The following is a 26609-nucleotide window of genomic DNA, read 5'->3' as shown; positions in this document are numbered from 1 at the left end:
CTGAAACACACATTTGCTACATCTTTCTTATATTTTGCTGATATTATAACTCCTTTGGAATGAATCCTAGCATCTCCAATGTTGCACTGAGAAACTTGAGAGACAGGTTAGCCATTTGCTCTACATTAATGGGCAGAGAACTCTATCCTCGGGGTAGCTTCCTGATTGCTGACTATAATAACCAGTGTCACTTACACAATAAAAAGTTTTATGTGAATTTTTTTATTGTCTCCCTCCTGGAAAATTATAGTTGTTGCTCATCCAGCAGATGTGTGAGGCCGCAGGCTGAGTGCATCTGCCTCTCCTTTACATGGTCACTCTGGTCCCTCCCCCAACAGAGAGGCAATTTTCCCAAAGCTTCTTTGCAAATCAAATCTAGATCACAGGACACTTTTGCAAGCATATTTGTGACTGTGCTCCCTTTTGTCTAAACTGACCTCTGTCTATCTTTTCCTCATGTATAGTTGAAGAGGACTTCACCTTTTCCTAGTGTTTTAGTGTAGGTTTCCCTAGAGGCTGACCCTGAGTGAGAATTTCAGTGAAAATACTTTCTCTCAGGGGTGACCCCAGAAAACACTGGTAGGCTTATGGTAAAGTAAGATGGGGTGAGAGGGAAAGCAGTCAAAAAGGGTGTGTTACCAAGCCAGTTACCATGGTAGACTCAATCCCAATGGAGAATTCTAGAAGCCCTCAGTAGAGCATGCAAAAAATTTATCTTATTCAAAGGACGGGGAGCCACATCCCACCAGCCACAGATGGATGCTTTTTGGTGGTGTCAGTTCCTTGGAACTTGCAGCTCATCACAGGGGTGGGCAAAGTGGGCCTCTTAGTCCAGAGAAACCCCTCAGGCAAAGAAATGCAGATGGTGGGCTTTGAAAACTGAGCTGATGTGCACCAACATGGGATGTGGCAGGCACCGACAGCATCTGATATACTTTGGAGGAGAGTTCAGTGTCACCTCAGGGCTTTTCCTCAGGTCTGAATTAACAGGCAGAACCTCAGATAAAACTATCCACTGGAAAAAGGGGTTTCTGCCACCTTCCTTTCTCCCTCCCTAAAGAGTGGCTTTGTAAGTAAACAGGGTATATTGTTGCTTCGATAATGGAGCTTCAGAGGAAGCTGGAACACTTAACCTTCTAGACTCTTCCCTTCCCAGCGCTGTGATACGTAAAATTCCAAAGTTCATCAGTTAAATTATAAATTCTCTGGGGGCACAGAAAGTGAATAAAAAACGTCACCTGCATTGATCTGCGGCATGAATGAGCACTTTGAAAATGTGAGGAGGTAGTGGATGAGAGGTGTGTTGAACGTGTACGAGGGGGCTTGTGCAGTGTATGTTGTGAGTATGCAGGTGGCTTGTGTATTGTATATTTGTGTTGACTGTGTGTGTGTGTGTGTGTGTGTGTGAAGCTGTTCACCTGAGGTACTCACCATCAAAGTGGTACCTGAATATATGGGTTTCACTGAGAAAGGCAAATATTTGAGGTTCTAAGAACATCTCTGCCTTCTCCTTAAGGACCTGGCTGGCCGCTGTGAGGAAAAGCCCCTTAAACCATTTACTTTACAGCTCTCCCATCCCCTCCCCACCCAATGCTGTTCAATTCCTGCTGCTTTCACATTAGCTTCAACTGCAGACTCTGCTGGCTGGGGTGTGAGGAAGGCTCTTATATTCCCAGGTAACTCAGTCATGGATCCTGGATCTCCAGAGACCAGAAGAAAAGGCTCAGGCCCTGGGCTAGAAGGCTGTCTAAGGACTGTAAATCCTGACTAATTTAAGTGAAGAATGTGTAAAAGAGGTGCCTTAAGCAAGAAGGCCAGACATTTCTTGAACTTGGACAAAGGGAAGTGAAAGTACCTGAAGAGCCAGAGAGAACATAGGAATTATCTATTTTCTAGCAATAGTGCCTGCCTTGTTTCCAGTTTCCTTCCATCCATCATGTCCCCACAACTCATAGAGTGTGCCATGACCATCCCGAACCCAGAAACCACTGGCGCTAATGAACCTGTTTCCCAACCCTTGCTATGCATTGGAATTAACTGAAGGATTTTGAAACTGCCAGTGCCTTGGTCCACCCTGGAGATTTTTATATAACTGGTTTGGGAATCTTGGACATCAGAACTTTTAAACCTCCCTAGGCAGTTCCAATGTGCAGCCAAGGTTGAGAACTACTACACTGAACCAAGTCAAGTTTACAGAGGTATCCCGGAGAATGTCCTGGCTATTGTTGAACATCTGATTGTCATCTTAAAATTAATGTCTCCAGACCTACACTCATGATTTACCCCAAAATGCCCAAATCTGCTCTTCCCACCATTTCCCATTTGCTCAGGGCAATGACCTTGGTGTCATCCTTGAGGTTTCTCCCACACCCCACACCCCTTCTGTCAGCAAATATTGAAAGCTCTGTCTTCCTCATTCACCTGGAAAGTGATGCCCTTTTGTTATCTACACCTTTACCATCAGGTTCAAATTAACCTTGTTTGCTCATCTGTATTATTGTGATAGCCTTCTAACCCATCCACCTACTTTCGTCTCCCCAGGCCCCTTTAAATCACATCACACAGCATTCACATGAGCCTTATCAATCACAAACATCATTTCCTTCTTCTGTTCAGAGCCCTCCAATTGTTTCTCATCTTATTGTGGGTAAAAGCCTGAATCTTATATACCCTTATGTGATCTGTCTCCAGCTACCACACAGTGGGAAATCCTCTATGGAAGGAATTCCTTGGTTAGGAAAGTATGAGAACTTCAGTGTTAAACCAAATTAAACAGGCATGGTAGAACTTCTCCAAAACTATAACATGCTGTGTATCAGTATGAAGTCCCCAAGGACACACTGTATGCAGCACCTTCCAAACTCACTCAAGGAAAACTTTTTTGAAAAATACCATCTCCACTTCCCATTGACTATGACATTAACCTGCTTTGCTGACTCATAGTAAAGGGAACTGGATGGGCCTGCTAAACCCCATCACCTGAGCAAAACCAGGAGGGCCTTGAAGAAAGTGGCCAAATTCCTCACCTTCACAGGCCAGGCCAGGAATATGGGCTGAATGGTTGGGTTTCTGTTTATGTTCTTCGTTCTAGTTTCTGAATTTGGTAATAAGAAGCACAGCTGGTGGATTAACTGATGTTTATGAATTAAAAAAAGATACAGAGATTCAGCATATTGTTAAGAGTGGTGGTTAATGTGGGGATTGGATAGTCCAGATAGAATAATGACACCCTATGTATTTAAGTTACACCCTATTTTATTTGAAAAGGCATAGGTCTCTTTAAAAAGTTAATAAACAGGGGTGCCTAGGTGCCTCAGTTGGTTAGGCATCCAGCTTCGGTTCAGATCTTGGTTTCATGGTTTGTGGGTTCAAGTCCCGTGTCAGGCTCTGTGCTAACAGCTCAGAGCCTGGAGCCTGCTTCGGGTTCTGTGTCTCCCTTTCTCTCTGCTCGTCCCCCCCTCATGCTTTGTCTGTCTGTCTCTCTCTCTCCAAAATAAATAAAAAATATTAAAATAAAAAAATTAAAACGTTAACAAACATATTTTGCTACTTAGCTGGACTCAAGAAATATTATTTGAATATGGTAAAAGCCCTTAAAGAAGCAGGTAGCATTTAAGTAAATTGGTATCAATCAAAAATGTCGACCATGCTGAGTTGACTGCTCTTGTTTAGGGGATAGAAATCAGATGGTTTAAGAACCTTATTGCTATTGTGCATGCTTGTAACCAGTGCAAGGCAAAGATTCACTCTTTCCCAGGGTAGGTGTAGAGAGAATATTTTCCATCCCTGTATCGCTTGAAGCACCCTGACAGTGGTGGCATTTTGAAACCCAGAAATAGCTTTAAAAACCTGCCATCTGAACTTGGGAAAAGTAGTAGGTTTTGATATGGCATAGACATGCTATGAATTTAGCAACCAACACACTAGGCTCCAGCCCCACGCTACCCAGTCTCACGGGCCCTCCTCCTTTATTGCTAGGCTTCTATTTGAGGGCAAAGAACCTCAGAGTCTGAGACATAACCTGACCCAGCTATCCTCTTCAGAAATTCATGCCTGCAGCTGTCCAAATGGTGCTGTTGTTTTTTCTTCAAAACCTGATTTCTCTTCCTATTCCCCAGCTGAGCTCAAACAAAGACGAACAGATGACATATTTCTACAAACGTAGCATGTTTGTTTTGTTGTAAATACATGCAGAGATCAAGAAAGTTAAGCCAAACTTTGCAAGGCCAGAGGTGTTACCAAGAGAATGCCATTACAGTCTCCTGACCTATATATATATATATATATACACACACACACACACACACACACACACATATAGTTCGCCAAAGATTAAGAAAGAGAAAGCTCACAGTCCCCCACCCCTTAACATTTTATAGTCTAAGAGGGAACTGCAAACTGTCAGGAACTTCCTTCTTTCCAAGTGTCTTTGAAGCAGATGGATTTCAGTTAGATGCATAGTAATGCAATTAGGGTTGCTTTATGTTTAATTATAAATCAACAGAAATAACCGTTGTTCTCATTGTTGACTGGGTTACTTTGCCATTTTGAAACTATCCTCAAATACTGTTTTGCTTATATTTTCCATTATCTTTGGAGATTTTCACAAAATCTCACGCTCAGAAACAGATGCATGTACTGGTCTAAAAAATTAAATGTTTCCATTTTTATTATTTACCGGTATAATATTTATATAGTAGAAGCTTTCCTCCAATTAATCATGCAATGTGAGTGTTTGATCTAGGGATCCCCTTTAGGAAATAGAGGAGAAATGTATGAGTGAGGTCAGCGAGTGTATGTGGAAGATAGGAAGGATGCATTTGAGAGAGCAAAAGAAAATATATTCAGGCACAACTGAAATACTAGGGAAAAAAAGAAATTGTGTTTAGTGGAGGAGAGTGGGTCAGAGAGAGAGTGGTATATGCTTCATACCAGAAAGCCTCTGCATATATGATATAGGACTTGAATGACTTGAATGACTTACTATGTAGCTGGTGGAACTCTAGGTCCCAGGAAAACAGCAATTAATAACAATAAGAAAAATTTATATGTAGATAGATAGATAGATAGATAGATATAATCTATCTATCTATCTATATAGATAGATATATACAGATATATATATATATATATATATATATATATATATATATATATATATATCTGCCATATCTTCAGGTGAAAGGTACAGTCAAATGCATAATAATATCTTAAGTGGAATATGTAATATATTAGGTGATAAGTGCTATAGAGAACATTTTTATAAAATAGGATGAGGGATAAAGAGTAGGGGAAGAAATGAGTAAAATCTTTTTTTCTTTAAGTTTATTTATTTATTTTGAGAGCAAAAGAGCATTAGCAGGGGAGGGGCAGAGAGAGTGGGAGAGAGAGAGAATCCCAAGCAGGCTCTGCACTGTCAGTGTGGAGCCCAATGTGGGGCTCGAACCCATGAACAATGAGATCATGACCTGAGCTTAAGTCAGACACTTTACCAACTGAGCTGAGCCACTCAGGCACCCCAGAAATGAATACAATCTTAAATAGGGAGCCAGGGAAAACCTCGCTGGTGACATTAGAGCAAAGACCTGAACCAGGTGAGGGATGAGGGAATGAACCTGATATACAATACCTAGAAAAAGAAGTTGGAGTGGTGGAAACAAGTCCTAAGGTGGGAGTGTGCCTGTCAGGTTCAAAGAGCAACAAGGAGATCCATGTGGTTGGGTTGAGTAAATGCAGGGGAGAGTGGTAGGGGATTACTACATAGGAGTAATGGGAGGACCAAGATGCTGGGTAGAGCTGGAGCAGTTGTGTAGCATGTGCACTGCACAAAGACACAGGTTGAAGGAGCAAGTGGAGTCTGTCATCCAGCCAGCCCTTGACTTGTCCAGGTGTAAGCTCTGTTGTAGGGCTGCATCTGCCAAAGGAGATTAGAGCATTTTCATTCTCACAAAGGCACCAACCACTCAAATAAGGTTTCAGTAAGCAGACCTAAGAAGTATCAGAGTTGGACCCTTAAAAATGTTTTTTGACTAAAGACATTCTATAAACTTCTATACCATTGTGATGACATTGGTTTGAACTCTGGAGAAATAGAGGGTTTGAGCACAGATGTAACATGATCTGACTTGTTTAAGATCAAGTTTTCACCTCTGTTGAGGATAGACTGAAGGGGGCACCATCAGATGCTTGGAAATCAGTCAGCAATTTATGAAACATTTAGCTAAGAAATGATGATGACTTACACTGGCACGTAGTAGACAATATGGTAAGAAATGGTGGGATTTGGGGTGTTTAGGAGGTAAAAGCAACAGAACTTGTTAATGGCACAGACTGTTAACAAAATAGAAAGGTCTATTGATACTGAGTATTTAGCCTGAGCAACTGGAAGGATGGGATTTCCATTACTGAGATGGAACATCTCTGGAAGAGCAGAGCTGGGGACATATTAGGTTTGAGATATTTATTAGCCATCCAGATAAACAGTCAAGGAGATATTGGAATGTATGAATTTGGAATTCAAGGTGGAAGTTCAGAATGCAGAAATAAATTTGGAATCATTAGTATATGGATGTTTTTAAAACAAAGAGACTGAATGAGGTCACACAGAGAGCAAGTGTAGATGGATAGAGAAGAGGTGGAAATCCTGAGTCATGTGATTCTCCAATAGTAGGACATCATGGAGATCCAAGCAAATAACTACCGAGTCTGAGAAGGAACTGCCAGTGAGTCAGAAGGAAAACCTTAAATGTGTGAAGACCTGAAAGCCAAATGAAGAAAGAGTTTCAGGGAGGAGTGAGTGATCAACTGCCAAGGATCCACCTTGGGTTTAGCAATGTGACATTGACGAGAGCAGTCTGACCTTCATGGAGCGGTAGAAAAGAAACCTCATCAGAATGGGTTTAAAAGAAAATGAGAAGTGAGCAATTAGAGAGGGAGAGTATTGGACACTTTTGAAAGGGGTTTAACTATAAAGAAAAGGTAGGGAATGGGACAGTAGAAGGAGAAGTGGATCAAGACTTGTTTCTCAGAAGAAATAATGACATATGGGTATACTGAGAAGGAAGATCCAGTAGATAGAAAAAAAGCTGGTGAAGCAGGAGAGGGAGAAAATAATCTTCTCACACTTATAAGCATAAAAGGACAGGATGTAGTACATAAGGGTACGGTTTAGCCTTGGATGAAAACCAGCCTGGGAATTCCATGGTAACAGAGAAAACAGGAGCTATGGGCACAGATACAGGTGAGTAGGTAAACGTGATGGTGGGAGTTTGTGCAAGTTTTCTTCTGAATGCTTCTATTTTCTCACTGAAACAGAAGATACATCATCAGCTGAAAGTGAAAATAAAGAAAGCTGTACTGAAGGCTTGAGAAGAGAAAAGGAAGCGTGAAACAGTTGTTCAAGAAAGCAGGAGAGTAAACTTGAGTAGGAAAGTGCAGCATTATTGCCAGGCAATGCTACAAGCCAACTATGCTCAGCTAAATGAATAGGTAGAGAATCTAATTTAATTACGGCTGGAGTTTTGCCAATAGAATAGGCCAAAGCAAGAGAGAAACAAAGGGATTGAGGGTATATCCAAGGGAGCAATTCTAATAATTAACTTTAGAATTGAAGCCAGGAAAAGGGTTCAAAGGCCATAAAGAGGTTTGGAACAGTGAAAAGATGGTAGGAGCAAAGGACTGTAGATCCTGACCCAGGGGTTGAAGAACTGTTGGAGAAATTACCAGATAAAGGAGAGACATGCTTGAAACTGAGATCATGAAGATCTTCTTGAGTGGTGATGATAATGTCTGGGGTGTGACCAGCAGTGTGAATGGCTAAGTTGGGGAGGAGGACAAGATCACTGGAGGAAAGGAGGTCAAGGAATTGATGGCATTGGAAGGATATCTATGTCAGTGTCTTTCAAACAAGAGTGTTATCACCTGGGAGGAGGGAGTTGAAAATATGTTAGGGAATTTTTAAAAATAAAATTTTTATTTTAGAATAGTTTCAGATTTACAAAAAAAATAGGAAGTTAGTACCAAGTTTCCATATACCCTACACCCTATTTCTCCAATTATTAACATTTTAAATTAGTATAGTATATTTGTCACAATTAATGAACTAATATTGATAATTATTAACTAGATCCACACTGTATTGACATGTGTTTACTTCTGACCTTTTTTTTTTTCTGTTCCAGGATCTCATCCAAAATGCCATATTACATTTAGTTGTCATATCTCCTTAGGCTCCTCTTGGCTGGGACAATTTCTCAGGCTTTTCTAATTTTTGCTGACTTTGTGTTTTGAGAATACCTACATCAGCTGTTTTGTAGAATACACCTCAATTGGGATTTTTCTGATATTTTTTCTCATGATTAGACCGGGATTATGGGTTTTAGAGAGAAAGACCCACTTTACAGAGGTAAAGTGCAATCTTCACATTGTATCATGTGTACATGCTATCAACGTGGCTGACCACACTTGATGTTGACCTTGATCACTTGACTGAGGTAGTTCATGTTTCTTCACTGCAATTTGATTCTTTTCTTTCCCTTTCCACACTCCAGTCTTGGGAAGGAAGTCATTGCATGCAGTCCACAATTAAGGAATGAGGAGTTTTCTGGAATGCAAAGTAGCTACACGAATTATTTGGAAGTCTTCTGCATAATAGATTTGTATATTTTCCTTCATTTGTTTATTTATTCAATTATTTATTTATATCAGTATGAGCTTGTGGATATTTATTTTATACTTGGTGTTGTAATCCAATACTGCTTTGCTTATTGTGTTATTCAAATTGTCCCAGCCTTAGGAGCTCTTTCATTTGACTTCTGTGCCCCTTTGACATACCCCCATCATTGTGGAGGTTTTTTTATTTTTAGCACTTTCTTTCTAGTCCTACCATATGCTTCAGGTTCATCTTGTAGATTTCCTGTTCCAGACTATAGTAGCCATTTCTCCAAGGAGCTCTGGCTTCTTTCATTGGAGAATGGTATTAGAAATGAAGATTGGAGTGTTAGCTTTGTTCATTATTGTGCTTGTTGTTGCTTCTAGGGCCTCTCAGTTGACAAAGCAAGAAAATATATGTGCATATACACATGCACATTCACAAACATACATATATATGCTCACACACATATATGTATATGTGCTTATGTATATGCCTATATATGTATCTATACATATATATGTATAGATACACTTATGTTTATACCTATATACACACATACACATATGTATGTACTTATATATACCCATATGTGTACATATACAGACATAATAATATATGCATGCATATACATAGATATACCTGCATATATACACATATGTATATATACACATGTGTATACATACACACATATAGAAATAGACATATATATATACACACATGTATACATATACCCATATCTGTAAATATTTCTATATGTAACAGTTTCTATAGTATCTATATTAAGCTAAGCATGAATTCATACTGATGTTTCTGACTCCAACTCAGTATCATATGGATCATTCTAGCTTCCTCCACTTGCTTATCTGTGACCTCCTTCTCTGATGGGGCACTTTCAAACCTGGAAGCATTACTGGCAATTAAAGGGCAGGATTAAGACAAGTCAAATACTCTGCAACCCAAGAGATAGTTTCATATTAGTGAAGAATTTCCTTCCCCTAAATAATATCAGTGCCCCCTTGGGAACACTGATTTATGTGGACATCACATCCCCAAGAATTCCAATGGGAATAACATTGTATAGGGTTACAATGAGTGACAAAAACTTCAAGAAATGAAGGGAGTGTCCTGTAGGTGGGTGAATGACTGCTTCAAGGATATGAAGTGAGAGTATATGAAGTGAGGGACCTTACTAACAAACTTACTAATTTGATTTTATTAATGGCCCCAATTTTCCAGACCTCCCTATATTCATGGCCTTTCAAATGTGGCCTTGCAGTGTCTCTTGTCAGCTATGGAATCTATTCCCCCACTCATTGAATCTGAGCTGGTCTTATGAATTACTTTGGCCAATAGAATGCAGTGAGAGAGATGCTGTACCAGTTCTGACCCTGAATCTCAAGAGTCTTTGGGTGTTTCTGCATGTCTTCCTATGCCTCTGGTATAGAACATGGCCCAGTTAATTTTCCAGAGGATAAAATACAGAAGTCTCAGAACAAAGTCATATAGCCCAAACCATCCTAGATCAGCCAACATCAGCTGATCCCCAGGTATAGGATAAGTCCAGTCAAAACTAGAGGAAACTCCAGCTGAATGTGGCTGTATCTTGTATGACTTCCAATGATTCTGGTATTTATGCCCTGGTGAAAGCTTTCCTTTGAGTGTGGGCTGGACCTAGTGACTTATTTCTAATAAACAGAATACAGCAATGTGATGAAATGTCACTTCCAAGATTAGGTTACAAAAGGCTGATTTCTGTCTTGCTCATTCTTTTGCTTCTCTCCTATAACCCTTGCTCTGGGGGAAGCAAACTGTTGTATTGTGAGGAGCCCTATGGAGAAGCCCACATGGTAAGGAACTGATGTGTCCAGCAAGAATCTGAGGCCTGCCAACACTCAAATGAGTAAACTTGGATGCTGATCAAGCCCCAGTCAAGCCTTGAAACAAATGCAACCCCGGCCAACACGTTTATTGCATCCCGTGCCAGACCCAGAGCAAGAGGACCCAGCTAAGCAGCACAAGATTCCTGACTCAGTGAAACTATGGGAAGATAAATGCATATTACTTTAAGCTGCTACATTTGGGGATAATTTGTTAGCTCAAAAATAAATAACTAATACATCAGCCTAAACCAGCAATCTGACGATCTGATAACTAAGCAAGCTCATTGCTTTAAGCCTCTGGTTGTGGAGATAGCTTGTTATGGAGCATTGTCACGGCAATAGAAAACTGACATACGTGAAATTCACACCTGGGTGTTTTAGGGAGCAGGGAAAGGGGATGGATTGGAAAGAGCAGTGAAGAGAATGGTAGACAGTGTCCTCACTTCCAGGCCCAAGGCTATAGAGAGGGTATCAAATTTGTTGATTTCTGTATACAGATTTTGAAATTTTATTGTTTAATAGCTTCATCTTGCATACAGAAATGGCCCTTTTTAGATCATAAAATCTTGTAAATCAATTGTGTAAGCTATTAATTTTGATAGACCAGAGAAGGATAAATTTTCTTCTCACAGCTGAGATCCAATTCTATTCTATCACAATGTCACAGTGTCTATGTGCAATATTCAAGGGTGTTTTTGGTTTTGGTTTTTTGGTTTATCATAACAGAAGATCAAAAGCATATTGTACAGTTGTGCAATAGAAGTAGCCTACATTTTTTTAATGTTTATTTTTTTGAGAGAGAGATAGAGTGTGAAAGGGGGCAGAGAGAGGAAGAGACAGAATCTGAAGTAGGCTCCAGGCTCCAAGCTGTCGGCACAGAGCCCGACACGGGCCTCGAACTCACAAACTGTGAGATCATGACCTGAGCTGAAGTCGGATGTTTAACTGACTGAGCCACCCAAAAGCCCTTACATTTGAATTTGCTTTTTAAAATGTCACTTAGGTAATTATAGGTAGATAGAAACAAATGGAAATAATCTGTAAGTACAGAACATTTAAGGAAAGCCTGAAATAGATCATAGGTAGCTAGACTAAATTAGAAGACAGATAGGTAGGTAGGTAGATAGGTAAATAGATGATAGATCTATTGATATAGATATAGATAGATAGATGACAGATAGGTAAGTAGATAGATGACAGATGGTAGATAGATGATAGATAGATAGGTAGATAGATAGAAAGGTGATAGATAGATAGATAAGACAGATAGACAGAGATCCTCTCCATCCACAAATACACATATATTGAAACAGTAAAGTTGCCCCAAGTGTAGTAGATGCTATCCCGATGGCCTTTACTTGGCCAATGTATCTATCCCCCAGCTACAGAGCGTTTACTGCTAAAGAGCTTCAGGCTGCACACTTCTTTGGAGACTGCTCTCTGCAGTAAAGGAGCCATCTCACTAGGGAGGTTCTATGACAACACTTGGAGTGATCTGCAAGGATCCAAAGTGTCCAGCCCCTTGCCTCAATGTGGGGCCAACTCTTAGGTTTAAATTCATGATCTGGAACTCTCTGTGTGATCAAGCCAAGGTTAATCTCCAAAGAAGACCATATGCTTGCTTAGCTCTTCCCTCTGCCTCACCAGCTTCTCTGACTCTTCTTCTCCTGAGAGCCCTCCCTCAACAAATCACATGCATTGGAGTTCCCATCTCAGGGTCTGCTTCCAGGGAAAATGACCACGAGCTTTATACAGATTTTCTTATTTTCTTTCACAAATTTAACTTGTAATTCGACTTGAATATTGGCATCCCCCAGTGTGTGTAGGTGTGCATGTGTTTCCCATGGGTGGCTTTGCCCAGGACAAAAATACTTGACACCCTTTTCCTGAGTCATGTTGGCCGGTTATACCGTCATTCTGCACCAACTCTCAGTCCCAAATGCTGTCTTCCATTTGGTCTTGTCATGGAATGAAAGAGCTCAGTCAGCAGGAAAACAGAGATTCCTCAATTCATCTTGCAATATGGCTTTGGTAGACTTGGAAGTTTCTCTGGAGCATCATGAGAAAGAAATGTCTGGAGTCTGAGCTTGGTGCTCAGGGTACCAAGAGACAATTCACATAATCTTTATTGTGACATTTGCCTCTGCCTCTTACATCTTTCTGAGACAGTGCATTCTTAAGATCAGAAACATCACCTGAAAGGCACTGGCAGGGAGAGGTTTCTTAAAGGCACAATGTTCCCTTTATGTACATTTCTTTCCTTTACTGGCCCTTTGATAATTATCTAGGTGAAAGAGTAGATAAAGCAGACTCAGGGCCGGTTGGAGCCTCTAGTACAGTTGTACCTACTTCTTGTATAAAGTAACATGAATTCTAAATGTCAGTATAAAGGTACTTTATACAGGGTGTAAATCTTTGGATTATTTCCACCACAAGGGGCTTGAGACAACAAAGGAGTTTGTTTCCATTCAGAAAGGAAGAGAGAAGGAAATCTTGAACGTTTTTTTTTTTTAATTTTTTTAATATTTATTTATTTTTTTCAGACAGAGAGAGACAGAGCATGAATGGGAGAGGGTCAGAGAGAGGGAGACACAGAATCTGAAACAGGCTCCAGGCTCTGAGCTGTCAGCACAGAGCCCGACGCGGGGCTCAAACTCACGGACCGCAAGACCATGACCTGAGCCGAAGTCGGCCCCACAACCGACTGAGCCACCCAGGCACCCCTTGAATGTTTTTTTAAATGTCATACTATTAAGCTGCTGGGTGGCTCAGTGGGTTAAGGCCCTGACTCGTGGTTTCAGCTCAGGTCATGATCTCATAGTTCATGGGATCTAGCCCTGCACTGAGCTCTGCACTGACAGTGTGGAGCCTGCTTGGGATTATCTCTTTTTCTCTCTCTCTCTGCCCCTCCCTTGCTTGCAATGCACTCTCTCCCTCTTCTTCAAAATAAACATATAAACTTAAAATATTTTTTAAATAAATAAAATGTCATATGATGATGGTGTAGAGTCACATACACATGCAAATAGGGTTAACCAGTTGGCATTTTGTTAATTTAAGAATCCAGGGCCATCTCTAATGGTACACTGTGTGGATATGATAATGGGGGCAAAGTTCCTGTTAAAAAAAGACAAAAGTCTGAGTCTGAGAAAGTTTAGAGTAAGGTTGAGGTTGACAAAGTCCACAAAGGGAATTGAAAACACATTGCTGGCTGACTAGACATCAGGTGTAAATCTCCTCTTCTCCTAAGTAAGCTCATATAATTCTAATTACAACCCATGAAATAGGTACCCACTCAATCCCTATTTTACAGATGAGGGACAGAGTCTTAGGGAGATTAATATAATATTTCCAAGGTCATAAAATGTGTGAGTGGCAAAGTCTAACTCCTAATATCCTTACTTTTGTCAAGTGATGCTAGATGTGATTGAACAAGTTAAGTGGCAAAGGGCTGGGCGAGACAGAGGAAGGTTTGCTATGCAGAGTGTATGAGAAAGGGTAGCATTTGTACTGGACCCTGTACTGGACCCTAAATGAAGACCATGAGTGTCTATAGCAGTTAAGAGCAGTCTAGTAAAGTGAAGAACAGTACAGCTTCTGTGTCCACTTTGATGTGTGATCTTACACAAATTAATGGACTCCAAGCCTTGATATTTTCATCCCTTGAGTAAGACAAATAAAACCTTACTTTTTAGGGTCATGATAAGGATTAAAAATTATATATGTGGAGGGTCTGGTACATAGTAGATATAATAAGTGATAACAGACCAACTAATTTATTTGCTTACTTCATGGACTATATTGCCTTGGGTCCTGTAGATTAAAAACTAGGCAATGACTAACCACTCAAGACAGTTCAACTGCAATCCCATTGAGGAGATGTATGTTACAAGGGCAGAAAGGGAGCTTGTGAAAGGAAACCTCAGGTTACATTCCGGATCTCATCAGAGAATAAGAAAATGCCATTCCCAAGGTTATGTTTCCCTCTATTCCTATACACACTCTATTCCAGTCATTATGAATAATGGTGAGTTCTTTGCAATCCTACTGCTTCTCTGACTCTACTGCCTGATCTCCTACCATGTCTGGGTTTTTCTGGATATCTCATTTTTCACAGCTCAGCCTAGATATTATTTCTCTGAGAATCCTTCCTTCATGCACTAGATGCCTTCCCTATCTTATGCTATAGCACCTTTTATCTCCCTTATCAGAGCACTTATATCCCTGGATTATAATTGCTCACTTACTCACTTGACTAGAACATAACTGGGGTTCCATATGGCCCAGTTTCTGTATAGTACTACTTAAAGAAAACTGTTGAGGGCCACTCAAAATGTTACTCTCTTTCAAAAATACCAGGGGTACCAGTGGGTATATTTAAAGTAAAGAACTTTTAAAATATTTTCTTTAGCTAAATCTCTTATTTTCAATATCTGTTTCATGCCTGAGAGATGCTGAAAAAACAACAACAACAACAACAACACAGGAATAATAAAAGCTGTCTCTTTGCTTCGTTTCTCTCTTCCTTCCCCAAAACTCTCTCCCAAAAACTTTCCCAGACCTAGCCTACCTGGTTTTTCTTCTCTCTCTCTTCATCTACAACACAGATCTTTATTATGATGATCAATGTAGCATATCTACATTATTCGGATTTATTTTCCCTTTTGCTTTACTAAGAGATGTGAAGATGACTGGTAAGCAAGAATCTTCAGTTGGGGAGATGGAATAGAGAGGAGGGAAGACACATTTACACTTTTGGCTCTTTTTTTTTTTTTATGTACTTAAATCCCCCAACTGAAGATAAGGATCAGGTCATGTTAAATAATATATTCTAAGCATTTAGCATGGTGCTTAGTAAAGAGTGGACATTTGGATACATGAACAAATGAATAGATAACACAAATGGGAGAAACAGACTTCCTATAAATGTTATGAAATAGGCAAATTAGTCTGATTTTAAAGACTGAATAGCAGCCTCTGTGCTTTCCCCGAGCTGAGGATACTCCTGAGATGACCCTTTTATCACGTTTAACAAATACTTAAATCATATGGTGTGGTTAAGGTTGACATAGAGTAGTTCAAAGTCCAAGTTCATTCTTAAGAGATTTATCAAGTCTGAGGTAAATAATCCTGAATAGCCTTCAGCTTCATTTTACTTAGTCCTGAGGTACTTAAAAGAGATAAAATGACTCCAGGGCTAAGATTCTAATGTTTTCTGTTGAAAAGTTTATTTGTAATCATAGTATTTCTATCTGTTGTAAATACTTTGGGATCCTACTTACATTTTATTGCAATCCAGAGGCTAATCAACATTACCTGTTGCTAAGCATTCACTTTTACTTGGCCTCATTCAGTAGGGAAATACGTATTTGCAAGGCTGGGCACAACCCATGGAAACATATAGATAAAATATTGCTTTAAAATAAAGCTAAAGTGGGGTACGTGGCTGGCTCAGTTGGAAGTGTACATGACTATTCATCTCAGAGTCTTGATTTTGACAAAACTCAGTTGGGGGTAGAGATGGAATCCATCCATCCATCCATCCATCCAGAAACAAACTAAAAACAAAATAAATAAAGCCCAGCAGAAGCATTAAAATTAAATTTTTACTGCTTCAATTATTTTATATATGCTCACATGATGATGATAACACTAATAACAGTAATTACTACATGACCAGGCAATATACACCATGCTTTATGAGTACATGTGGGTTCTACAAGGTTACAATATGAAAGGAAAACTGACACTGCTCATTTCCGAGAGTACCACCAACTAGAGCAGCTACATGGTGGATATGGATATGGGTTCCAATCTGGAAAGAAGTGATGGAAACTACCTCAAAAGGGCAGCTAATAAAAATTCAAGTCAATGAAAAGCTTGGATCAGCCTGTGTATTGAGAGAGGAAATGACCAGTCTTTCATTATTCTCTTCATTGAGAAGAGAGAATAACTTTCCCATCAGGAGTTGGAGGCCCTGGATTGAAGATGAGGAGGGAGTGACAAATGCAGAAATAAAAGACGACCATCCAAAAATAATGAATACAGCCTATTTATTCAGAGCTTGCTATAGCAAGAGGGTGAGCCCTCGTCCTCTTGGCAGAGACTTAAGGCAGGCAGGGGAGGTACAAACAAAGGGAAGGCTTCATGTGTGCCCTGACTGGAGGCTATTGGTATGGGGAAGCTGGAGTCAGCCTAAGCTGAAGAGGGCATCTTTTGTGATTGATTTAGGGAGCATATTTGGCTTGTTCTTTTTGGTTCTGAGTTGAAAGCAGGGACCAAAATCAAGGAAGCTGGCAGTCATAGACCAGGACTGTTTCAGGCTGGTTTGGCTTCCACGATGAGTTGCTGCAGAGGTTGTAGGTCAGAGTTCTGTTGTCATATATAGTCTGGTCATTGTCCATTTGTATATTTATTGTCTCTGGGGCTTCAAGTCTCAGGTCCCTCAGATGACTGGTTGTGTTTCATGAGAACTGGTATGTCTACATCATCACTGACCTGTAATACACACAGGGGTCTTGAATTTTTCCAACCATTGGTCTGCCAATGTATCAGTCATGATCTTTGGAAAGGCACCAAAGTGAGAATTGTGAGTCTTAGAATTATTTGAGTTATTGCATTAATTTAACCTATATCCCTTAGCAAATCAAATTTCAGAACTTTGCTTTTTATCTGCAAGTTGAGGACTCTATATGTTCCAGTTCCAAAGATGTTATTCTCTGACTCTAATCCTGGAAAGTGTGCTCATCGCTTTACCAGCCCATTTACCATGGACATATGCTGAAAAGTAAAAGACACAATGCTTGTTCTCAGGGGAATATTCTCATGAGCCTCGGGATGAAGGGGAAAAAAATTATTTTCTCAATCGTGTGTTGGGAAACGTAGTGGATAATAAATAGTTATTTTCCTGGGACTGATTAGGAATGTCTCCCTATGTCATAAGGATTTTCTACTTTGTAAAGAGGAATTTTCCCATTTAACATAATTACATAAAATTATGGGTATTGGAACAAAACTCAATCAATATTTATTGAGTAGGGAGCTACCACAAGATTTTAATTGGAATTTTAACTTGAAAGCTATCTTAGCTGGATCTAGGGTCAGGGAGATAGAAGAACAGTTACATATCAGTAGAATCCAGATGTAAATGGTAGCACTGTTTTCCTTTACTGAGTAAGATACTCTGACTATCCTAATGTTTTCCATTTCTGAGCTTGGGATAGCAAGTAGTGAGATTAACAGGGGTTCATATAGTGAGGGCCAACTGAATTTGAAATATCATGATTGATAAGCATGTATTTGCAGAGACCAGACCTTATTCAAGTCCGAGTATAAACTTTTAGTTCAATCCCTGTCACTATTAGGTGCTTTATAAATGTTTAATAAGTGAGCTCAAAATTCGCAATTCACAGGGGGATCCTGATTTAAGAATATTGATTCCATCTCCAGTAGCTTGAGCCATATGAAACTTACCTGTTGTTCAACCTAATATATGTATCATATTTATTTATATAAATCCAACAGCTTTATAGGTTTTTCTTGTTGTTTCTTGTTGTTTGAATTCTGAAGGCCAGTAGTTAATAGTTTCTCATCAATCTGACAGGAGTGGACTTTGTGTTAGGAAATGTGACCATGTTTAAGGAAATTTTCTATAGGATATTGTTTAGATTTTCCAACTTTTTTTTCTTTTTTTTTTTAAATATGAATTTATTGTCAAATTGGTTTCCATACAACACCCAGGGCCCATCCCAACAGGTAAATTTTCCTACTTTTGAACAAAGTGGAATACACATTCCTTTAAGTACGTTTTGGTTTAATATACACTCTTTTGAATAACCAAGGTGTGGATGATCTACTCCTGGTAAACAAGACCTGAATATAAGTATGTTTCAAATTCCTTGTGTTTTTGACATGGTGTCTCCCTAAGTAAGAGAAATCACTTTTATCATCATAATTAGATATGTAGTTTTTCTTATTGGCATTTAATAATAGTTAAATACTAACAGATACTACATGGGGTTTCCTTAACTCAATGACAAAACCCTATGTCTGATGTGAAAACACTAGAGGAGGCAGACCAGTGGATGGTAGGCCAAGATGCTGGGGAATGAGAGAGGGGGTTATGGAGGGGGTGAACTGGGGCTGCTGTGATTACTATATCATTGCCATCCCATTAGAAGATGCCTTGTGATCAAAACCTGCTCCTCCAACCTCCTCCAAATAGCTTGTTAGTAAGTCCTGAAGACCCAAGTCATTATCTAGCAGGCATTGCAACTGTCACCTCTAACACAGGTCCTATTTATCCTGGGTAGACAATGTCCAGACCACTAAAATATGCTGTCTTAGAAACATGGCTGGGAGAGCAGGGGTGTGATAAAATTAAAACTATTTGGACTCCATCCTTTTTTATTTCTTTATCCACTACACTTGATAAAGAGGCTCTTTTCCTTTGTTGACCTTGTTTGGGAACGTGGATGGCTCAGTCAGTTGAGCATCCAATTCTTGATTTCAGCTCAGGTCATGATCTTGCAGTTTGTGGGATTGCGCCCTGCAATGCGCTCTGTGCTGACAGCCTGGAGCCTGCTTGGAATTCTTTCTCCCTCTGTCTCTGACCCTCCCCCCTCAAAAATAAATAAATAAACATTTTTTTAAAAAAGCTTGTTAAAAAGAGATATTAAAGAATGCCCAGTTTAATCTAGCCTTCAGATAGCTTGAGAAGAAATACAATACACTCTCTATGCTGGTTCCCTGTTATTAAATTCACTAGCTCATCCTTTTTAAAAACATAAAGAGCCTAAGAATCATATGAGAATCTTCTTGAAATACAGGTTGTGATTCAGGAGGCCTGGTGGGTTTGAGATTCTGCATTTCTAACAAGCTCTCAGATGATGATCATGCTACTGGTGCAGGGCTTGCACTTTGAGAAACAAGGGTACAGCCACCTCGCATGTCCCAGGTCATGGGCCTGTGTGGCTTGGGGCTTTGATGCAGCTTGAATTCCCTTCCAATTTATAGTCCACTGTGTTCAGCTCAGGACAGGATCCTAAACAAGCAATCCTGAGCTTTACCTCTGCAACTGGCCCTTTAGTCTACTTTGGTGGCCTCAGAATGTTCATCGTATTCTCCAGCTACTCAATGCCCCCTCTCTGGTGTCCACATTAGACAGTAATTCAGTGATTAATATCCTCTCTTCCATTCTTCCTCCTTTACTCCAATGAAGAACGGGAGGGCAAGAATATGACCATATCAAACGAATCAATCCTTGGGACCCAAATGAAGTATCATTTTTGTGGTGTCTAATGCCCTCAGCCATTAAAATGTACATATATCATTAAGAAGACTTTTAAGAGAGAAACACCATATCCTACAGGAATGAGTATTACCTTTCTATAATTAGCATTAGCACTCTGTCTAGTATAAAGTTTGTAGTTATAAACAGTTTCTCAATGAACCCATGGAAATTTTAGGCATTAGGAAAAAATGGCAACAGTAAGGTGTTTGGAGGTTAAGTTGGACTTATGATTCGTTGCCCCATAGGTCCCAACTGGCAAAGCAATATTAATCCGGTAGTAGTTTATACAATTATCTCTGATTCAGGCACTATTTCCCTAAAAATGAGGAGACAATATTCGATTGTGGTTTCCATCACAAGGATCTTACCTTTGGTGAGGAGCACACACAAGTATTTGAATGGAATGAAAATACATTGAACGTTCTTGGAGGTCACACCAGGCAGCTTGGAGTTCACCAGAGTGGGCAATTGTGGGTGACCGTGCCACTGCAAGTAACTCATTCATTAAATCCTACCTTAATATTTGTAAGTCAAACCAAAGAAGAAGAAAAGGCAACTGGCTGAGTGGAAGAACTTATGTTGTCACATGGAGCTCATCCTGGGATCCCAGACCCCTAGGAGAGGGTTATATCATTAAAAGATGGAGGCTTTCTCTAAACCAGCAAAGACTCCCAAACCAACTACCATTTTGAATTTCTTTCTGGTGGTCCCAGTAGCTGTCTTCTTCTTTCATTGATTTTTTTTCTCGTAAAGTAAAATAAATTGCTGTAGTTTTGCAGCAAAGAAACCATTTCTCTCTCCTCTCCAGAAACCTGTAGTAAATAAGACCATTGCTTTTTACACAATTTGCCCTATGTTTACCTTTCAGAACAGCACAACACAGAATGCTACTAAGAATACTAACCAGACTCTGAATTTATTTTTTTTTAATAACTCAGAGAGGACATGAGCAGTTAGATATTTACTGGGGAAATTTTTAGCATGTCTGGTTTTTAACCGATTTCTACACAAGATGCCAAGTTTTTAAAACTCACACAGAAAATGGGTATAAGAAACATTTGTGTAACACTTTAAAATATATGAAGCACTTTTGTAATTCTCAAAGCTCATTTCCCCTTAAGAATAATCCAATGATGAGTACATGTTTTTATTCCCTTTTTCATACATGAGGAGATGAGGACTCAGAGAGATTTAGAAACACAAGGTCACACACATCAAGAAGGAAGGAACTCCATTCTCCAAATGCCATGCTCTTTTCCGATGCACCTTATTTATATCCCGTGCAGTGGTTCTGGTCTCCTGAGCTGTAAAAGAAACCTGTTTAAATGTGGCTAAATAAAAAGGGATCAAAATTGCCTGAGTGATGCGGTTTAAGCCATCTGAAGACACTGTGCTCCAATCACTCTCTTTCATGTTTTGCCTGAACCCTGCCTGCCACCTGAATAAAAAATGATTAGAGCAGATTGTCACTAAAGAGAATGCTGCTTTCCATCCAGGCAGCAGGGCATGATAAAAGAGATCTTAAGGATTCTGGCAAATTAGAGCTGCAAGTCTGCATTTTTTTAATTTTGTGAGCTGATATAAATCACAGGGACCTGTCAGGGAGCATTCAGATGTACTGGGCAATCCAACTTCAGAGATAAGCGAAACGTAAAAGCAGCTCACTGCACATCATAATTAAAGAGCTAGTTGTCTTCAGCAATTTCAGTTCCTGTGGGATTTTCAACAGATTTTTTTTTTTTTTTACTTTTTGAGCTTGGAATAAAAGAGAGAGAATCCCAAACAATCATCTCTGAAGTTTTGTAATGGAACAATTTCTTGCAGTAGTGTGCAGGTCACTCAGCTCCTAAGGAAATCATCAGGTTCCTAGGCTTTGTTCTTCCTCTGTGGATGTCTGGTAAGTCACACAGTCACTCTAGAGACTCGATTTCCTTACCTGGAAGAAGAGTGATTTAACTGAACTCTGAATCCTAACACTAACATTCTGGGGTTCTATGAAATTTTTCATTTCTCAACAGCCATCCATGTATGCACAGCTTTCAACTTGAAATGGCCATTTTCATCCTGTGATCCTTAGACAGGGAGTCCCTTTAAATGACTGGCAGATGTCCAGGTTACAGATCAAACCTGGTCAGTGAAGCTGATCCACATAAAGAAAAGAAATGAAAACCGTGGTTAACAGAGCAATTGTGTTTCGTCTTGCTTCTGTCACCTTCTCCATGTTGGTTCAAGATTGACATCCCCATAGTATTTGTAGGTGGCTTTTTTTTAATGTTTTTCAATGTTTTTATTTATTTTTGAGAGAGAGAGAGACACAGAGACAGAGCACAAGCGGAAGGGGCAGAGAGAGAGGGAGACACAGAATCCGAAGCAGGCTCCAGGCTCTGAATCGTCAGCACAGAGCTCGAAGCAGGGCTCAAACTCGTGAACTGCGAGATCATGACCTGAGCTGAAGTTGGACGCTTGACCAGTTGAGCCACCCAGGCACCCCATGTACATTGCTTTTCTTGAAATTCCTTGCTCTTGTGTATGATGAAAGCGGACTTCTCACTCAAATGTATGCAGTATAATCATTTAGGAGCAGAATGATGCCTCACCCCCGTGTCCCCAGATTGAAAGCTGCTGCATTTCATAGGGGACATTCCAGCTCTAGCAACTAGATGCAGAATTCATGGAATGCAAAGTCTTTCCTGGCTCCCTCAGGTTATGACCATCCCTTTGAGGGCCTTTACACATATTACTGAACATCTAATACCGAACAAGCCATTCATGTCCACAAAACCTGCTATCCTCATCATAGTAGGCTGTAAGACCCTCAGGTCACAGATAAGACTTTTTCCTCAAACATTATAATTCAAACACACAGTGAAAGGAAGAGAATCACACAACCATGTACCCTCTATCCTCATCTAAGAGAGGTTTTTCCACATTCACTGCAGATTTTCCTCTATTTTTGTAAAGAAATAAAGTGTTACCCAAATAATTGAAGCCCCATACTCCCTCCCTACTCTTCCTTTGGAGGCTGTCCCAAGGAACAAGTTGGTGTGTCTTTCTCAGCCATGTTTTCGAATTTACTACATATATATGAATATCCATACACAACATTACGTTGTGTTTGTAAAATTTACATCACTGCTATCACATTGTAATTTTATTTGTGCACTTAAAGTTGTGTTTTTAAGATTGATCTGCACAGCTCTACATTGATCTAGCTTATTCATTTCAACTGCTGTACAGTATCATCATGGAAATGTCATTCAATTCATTATGTTTCTAATTAGATTACTAGATTTCTTTTTTTTTTCTGGGGACGAAGTTCAAAAGGCATCTTGTTAGATTATTAGATTTCAAGTTACGTAGTGAGATTTAGATTATTATCAACTTTTCTCTTCTAAAACTAATGTCCCCTCTTCTTATACACTAGAGTTTCTCAATGGTATGTATTTAAAATTAGAGCACTCAGTATCTCATTTTATCCTTATTGTTAGTAATCTGCCTTTACATCAAGTATATAGAAATTCGGCCCACGAAAAACTGTAATAATTGAATAATTTTCTCCCTGTAAAAGTTAATTAAATCAATAATGACCTTCCGCTCACTATTTTCAAGCCATCAGAGTCTCATTTTAACTACTGAAGACACAATCCTATTTTTATTTTTAGATGCATAATTTAAAGGAAATAACTATGTGAAAAAGCACTAAAATATAAAAAGAAATGGAATATATCTCACTCACCTTTATTCAACATTTCCTATCCCAAAGAAGTAGAAAAATATCTCACTATTAAAAGTCTTCATTTTAACATGTCAAAAACCCAAAACCTTTATCTCCCAACATACTGTGCATTCACAGTTCCCGTTAGTGCTGCTTGAAATCTAATTCATTTCCTATTATTTCCCATTTCTCCTTTTATTAAACACAGATTTTATGATTAATGCCCTGGAAAATGCCAGAAGATATTTTTAAGAGATAGAGAAAAGTGCTATTATTTCTTCACTGAAATAACATTATAGGGTAACGACTCTGAAAGTGGCAGGATTTCAGCACTCAGGGCAAAATGACAGTAACCTAGCATTACATTGCTCTGGCTGGGATGATTTATCTGTTTGTTCTGGCATATTACACACAGTGTGAATGAGGCCTGGACCTGCACGAAGGAAGGAATATCTCAATGAAAAAATAAAGCATCATTTTAAAATGTGAGGTGACATCCCAAAACAAGAAGAGCAATCCTAAAATATAGTCATTCAACACGTGTTAAAAATAGTTATGATTCTGTTCTTCCAATGGACTCCATAAATCAGGTGACCATCATTGCTTTCTTTGTGAGGGAACTTGGGTAATAACCAAGGGAACCATGGTGATCAGCCTCTCTAGGAATTCCTCAAAAGCCTATATGTGCTCTTCTTGTCCAGATTGTCTAGATATTCCTCATTACAAGCAAGCAGTATCTACCTCACAGAGGATAACTCCATATGAGGTGAAAGAGAACAACAGGTGTGATTTGTTGTTGTTTTCTTTTATCTTTTTAATGTATTTTATTTATTTTTGAGAAAGAGACAGAGAGACAGAACATGAACGGGGGAGGAGCAGAGAGAGAGGGAGAGACATGCATCTGAAGTGGTCTCCTGGCTCTGAACTGTCACCACAGAGCCCGATGCAGGGCTCGAACTCGTGAACCACGAGATCATGATCTGAGCTGAAGTAGGACACACTTACCCAACTGAGCCACCCAGGCATCTCCTTCTTCTTCTTCTTTTTTTTTTTTTCCAACACCTACACTGTTATGCTAAAGATGCAGGTTGTATAGTCAAAATCAACTCCTACTTCCATTTGTGGTATCTTACATTCATTCACTGTACCATGTTACTCATTCCCAGAGTTCAGGGTATACCTTACTTTTTACATTTCCCCTTCTACCCACAGAATAACAAATTCAATTGACTTAACTCAATCTTTGAGAAATTAGTGAAGACCAAATGTGGATATAATGCACATAGGGTGAAGAAAATGAAGTGCAGTTACTGAAGCATTTCTATATATGTTATCCAATTTGATCTGCCAGTTACTCTATGGGCTAGAAGTTTACCTACTTTGTGAACTGCCTTAGGTGGAAGTCCACCAATCACAAGATATAGCCATACAACTTGAACCTTAAACAGTCCAGTGATCCTTCTCTCTGCTCATCTCAACTTTATAAACTGAGCAATCAAGGGGCACCTGGGTAGCTCAGTTGGTTAAGCGCCCAACTTCAGCTCAAGTCATGATCTCACAGTTCATGGGTTTGAGCCCCACATCAGGCTCTGTGCTGACTGCTCAGTCTGGAGACTGCTTCGGATTCTGTGTCTCCCTCTCTTTCTGCTCCTCACCCACCTGCTCTCTCTCTCTCTCACTCTCTCTCTCTCAAAAATAAATAAACATAAAAAAATAAACTGAGCAATCAATAAATACTTGCCCATACTAGAACTAACTATAGATAAGGGGTAAAAATATATTAGAGTATAAAAATATATTAAAGTATTTCTCTGCTCTTAGTATCTTCAAAATGGTAGGAAGCAGTAAATAAACAAACATATCTGTGAAGATGTATGTATACAATAAAAAATACTAGCTCAAGAAAAAGCTCCATATGGCTAAGTAGTATTTATTGTCAAGAAATAATATAAAAAATATAATATAAATAATTATAAATAAAATTTATAATATAAAATAAAAAAATATAAAGAGGGTTTTGTATAACTCTTTCCAATGCTGTACCAAAAGGACAAAGAAACATTGTCACTTCAATAATTATGTGTTGAGAAAGGAGCACTGTAGATACCCACCTTTCCATATCTCTTTTTACTTATAGCCCATGACATCATCTCTAATAAGAGGAGGGATCTCATATGAACCCCATAATTTCTGTGTATTTCAGTCATTTCAAGTATGAAATCTGAATGTTCATACTTTGCTTTCCTAAAACAAATGGTTCCTCTAAATCCTTAATAATGACTTTGATCAATGTAGGCACTTCAGACATTCTCTGGTTTGGGCTGTTCTACACTAAACTCTGTTCAAAAAGAGGATGGTGATAGTAATCGCCCAGGAAGTCTGAGGACGTAGCATTAAATTTTACATCATCTCCAAATGGGCAGGAGCAATGTGACCTAGGAATTTTGCTTCCCTTTGGCTAAAGTGTGCAAGGAAAACTGGACAGTCTGAGATGCAGTAAATTATCTGTGATTCATGAGTTATGATTGGCCTGGATTATAGCCCCATTTTGGAAGAAGTTAAGAACTCAGTGCTTTAAAAGAGCAGAAAATATACTATTTTAACATTTTAGAATGGAAGCTTCTCATCTACCACCCACCTTCTGTCCTTTTTATAGCAAAAAAGAACATTTCTCTTTTCTTTGTACCCTTTTTTTTCAACACTCTTCCTACACATAAATTCACATCCCTCTCTTTATTATAGAACTATTTGCAACCACCCTGAATACCTCATCAAGAAGGATGGTACTGAAATAAAGAATATGTCTTCCAAATAGTATTTTCAGTGGAAAGTTTGAGTCAGGTATATGAATGAAAACATCTTTCATTCCCTAAACAAAGAAGTAGAAATAGCCTTCTCTGTATCTTCCTCAAGAGAAATCTTTAGGGAAAAAAATGCTTTTCAATGAGACTTATTACATTTTAACTGTTATATGCAATAAGATGAAAGTCAAGAGCCACGGCCCAGAAAATTAAAGGGATACAAATCTCCTTCACTTTGTTTCTAAAAAAAAAAAAAAAAAAAAAAAAA

At 39.2% G+C, this 26609-nt stretch overlaps 1 long non-coding RNA gene across 2 annotated transcripts in view; it reads right to left on the bottom strand.

Moving 5' to 3' along the window:
- Positions 1-16569: 16569 nt before the first annotated feature.
- The window catches only part of LOC125936821 (uncharacterized), a 315020-nt gene continuing 304980 nt past the window's right edge, over positions 16570-26609 (bottom strand). For both annotated transcript variants that reach the window (XR_007462138.1, XR_007462140.1), the window contains one exon: positions 16570-17031. This is a non-coding gene — a long non-coding RNA (uncharacterized LOC125936821). The remainder of the gene's footprint in view (positions 17032-26609) is intronic.

The sequence above is a fragment of the Panthera uncia genome (assembly GCF_023721935.1).
Source record: "Panthera uncia isolate 11264 chromosome A3 unlocalized genomic scaffold, Puncia_PCG_1.0 HiC_scaffold_11, whole genome shotgun sequence".
Taxonomy (NCBI): domain Eukaryota; kingdom Metazoa; phylum Chordata; class Mammalia; order Carnivora; family Felidae; genus Panthera; species Panthera uncia.
The sequence above is the reverse complement of the archived record's forward strand: the minus strand, read 5'-3'. Positions and strand labels throughout refer to the sequence as shown.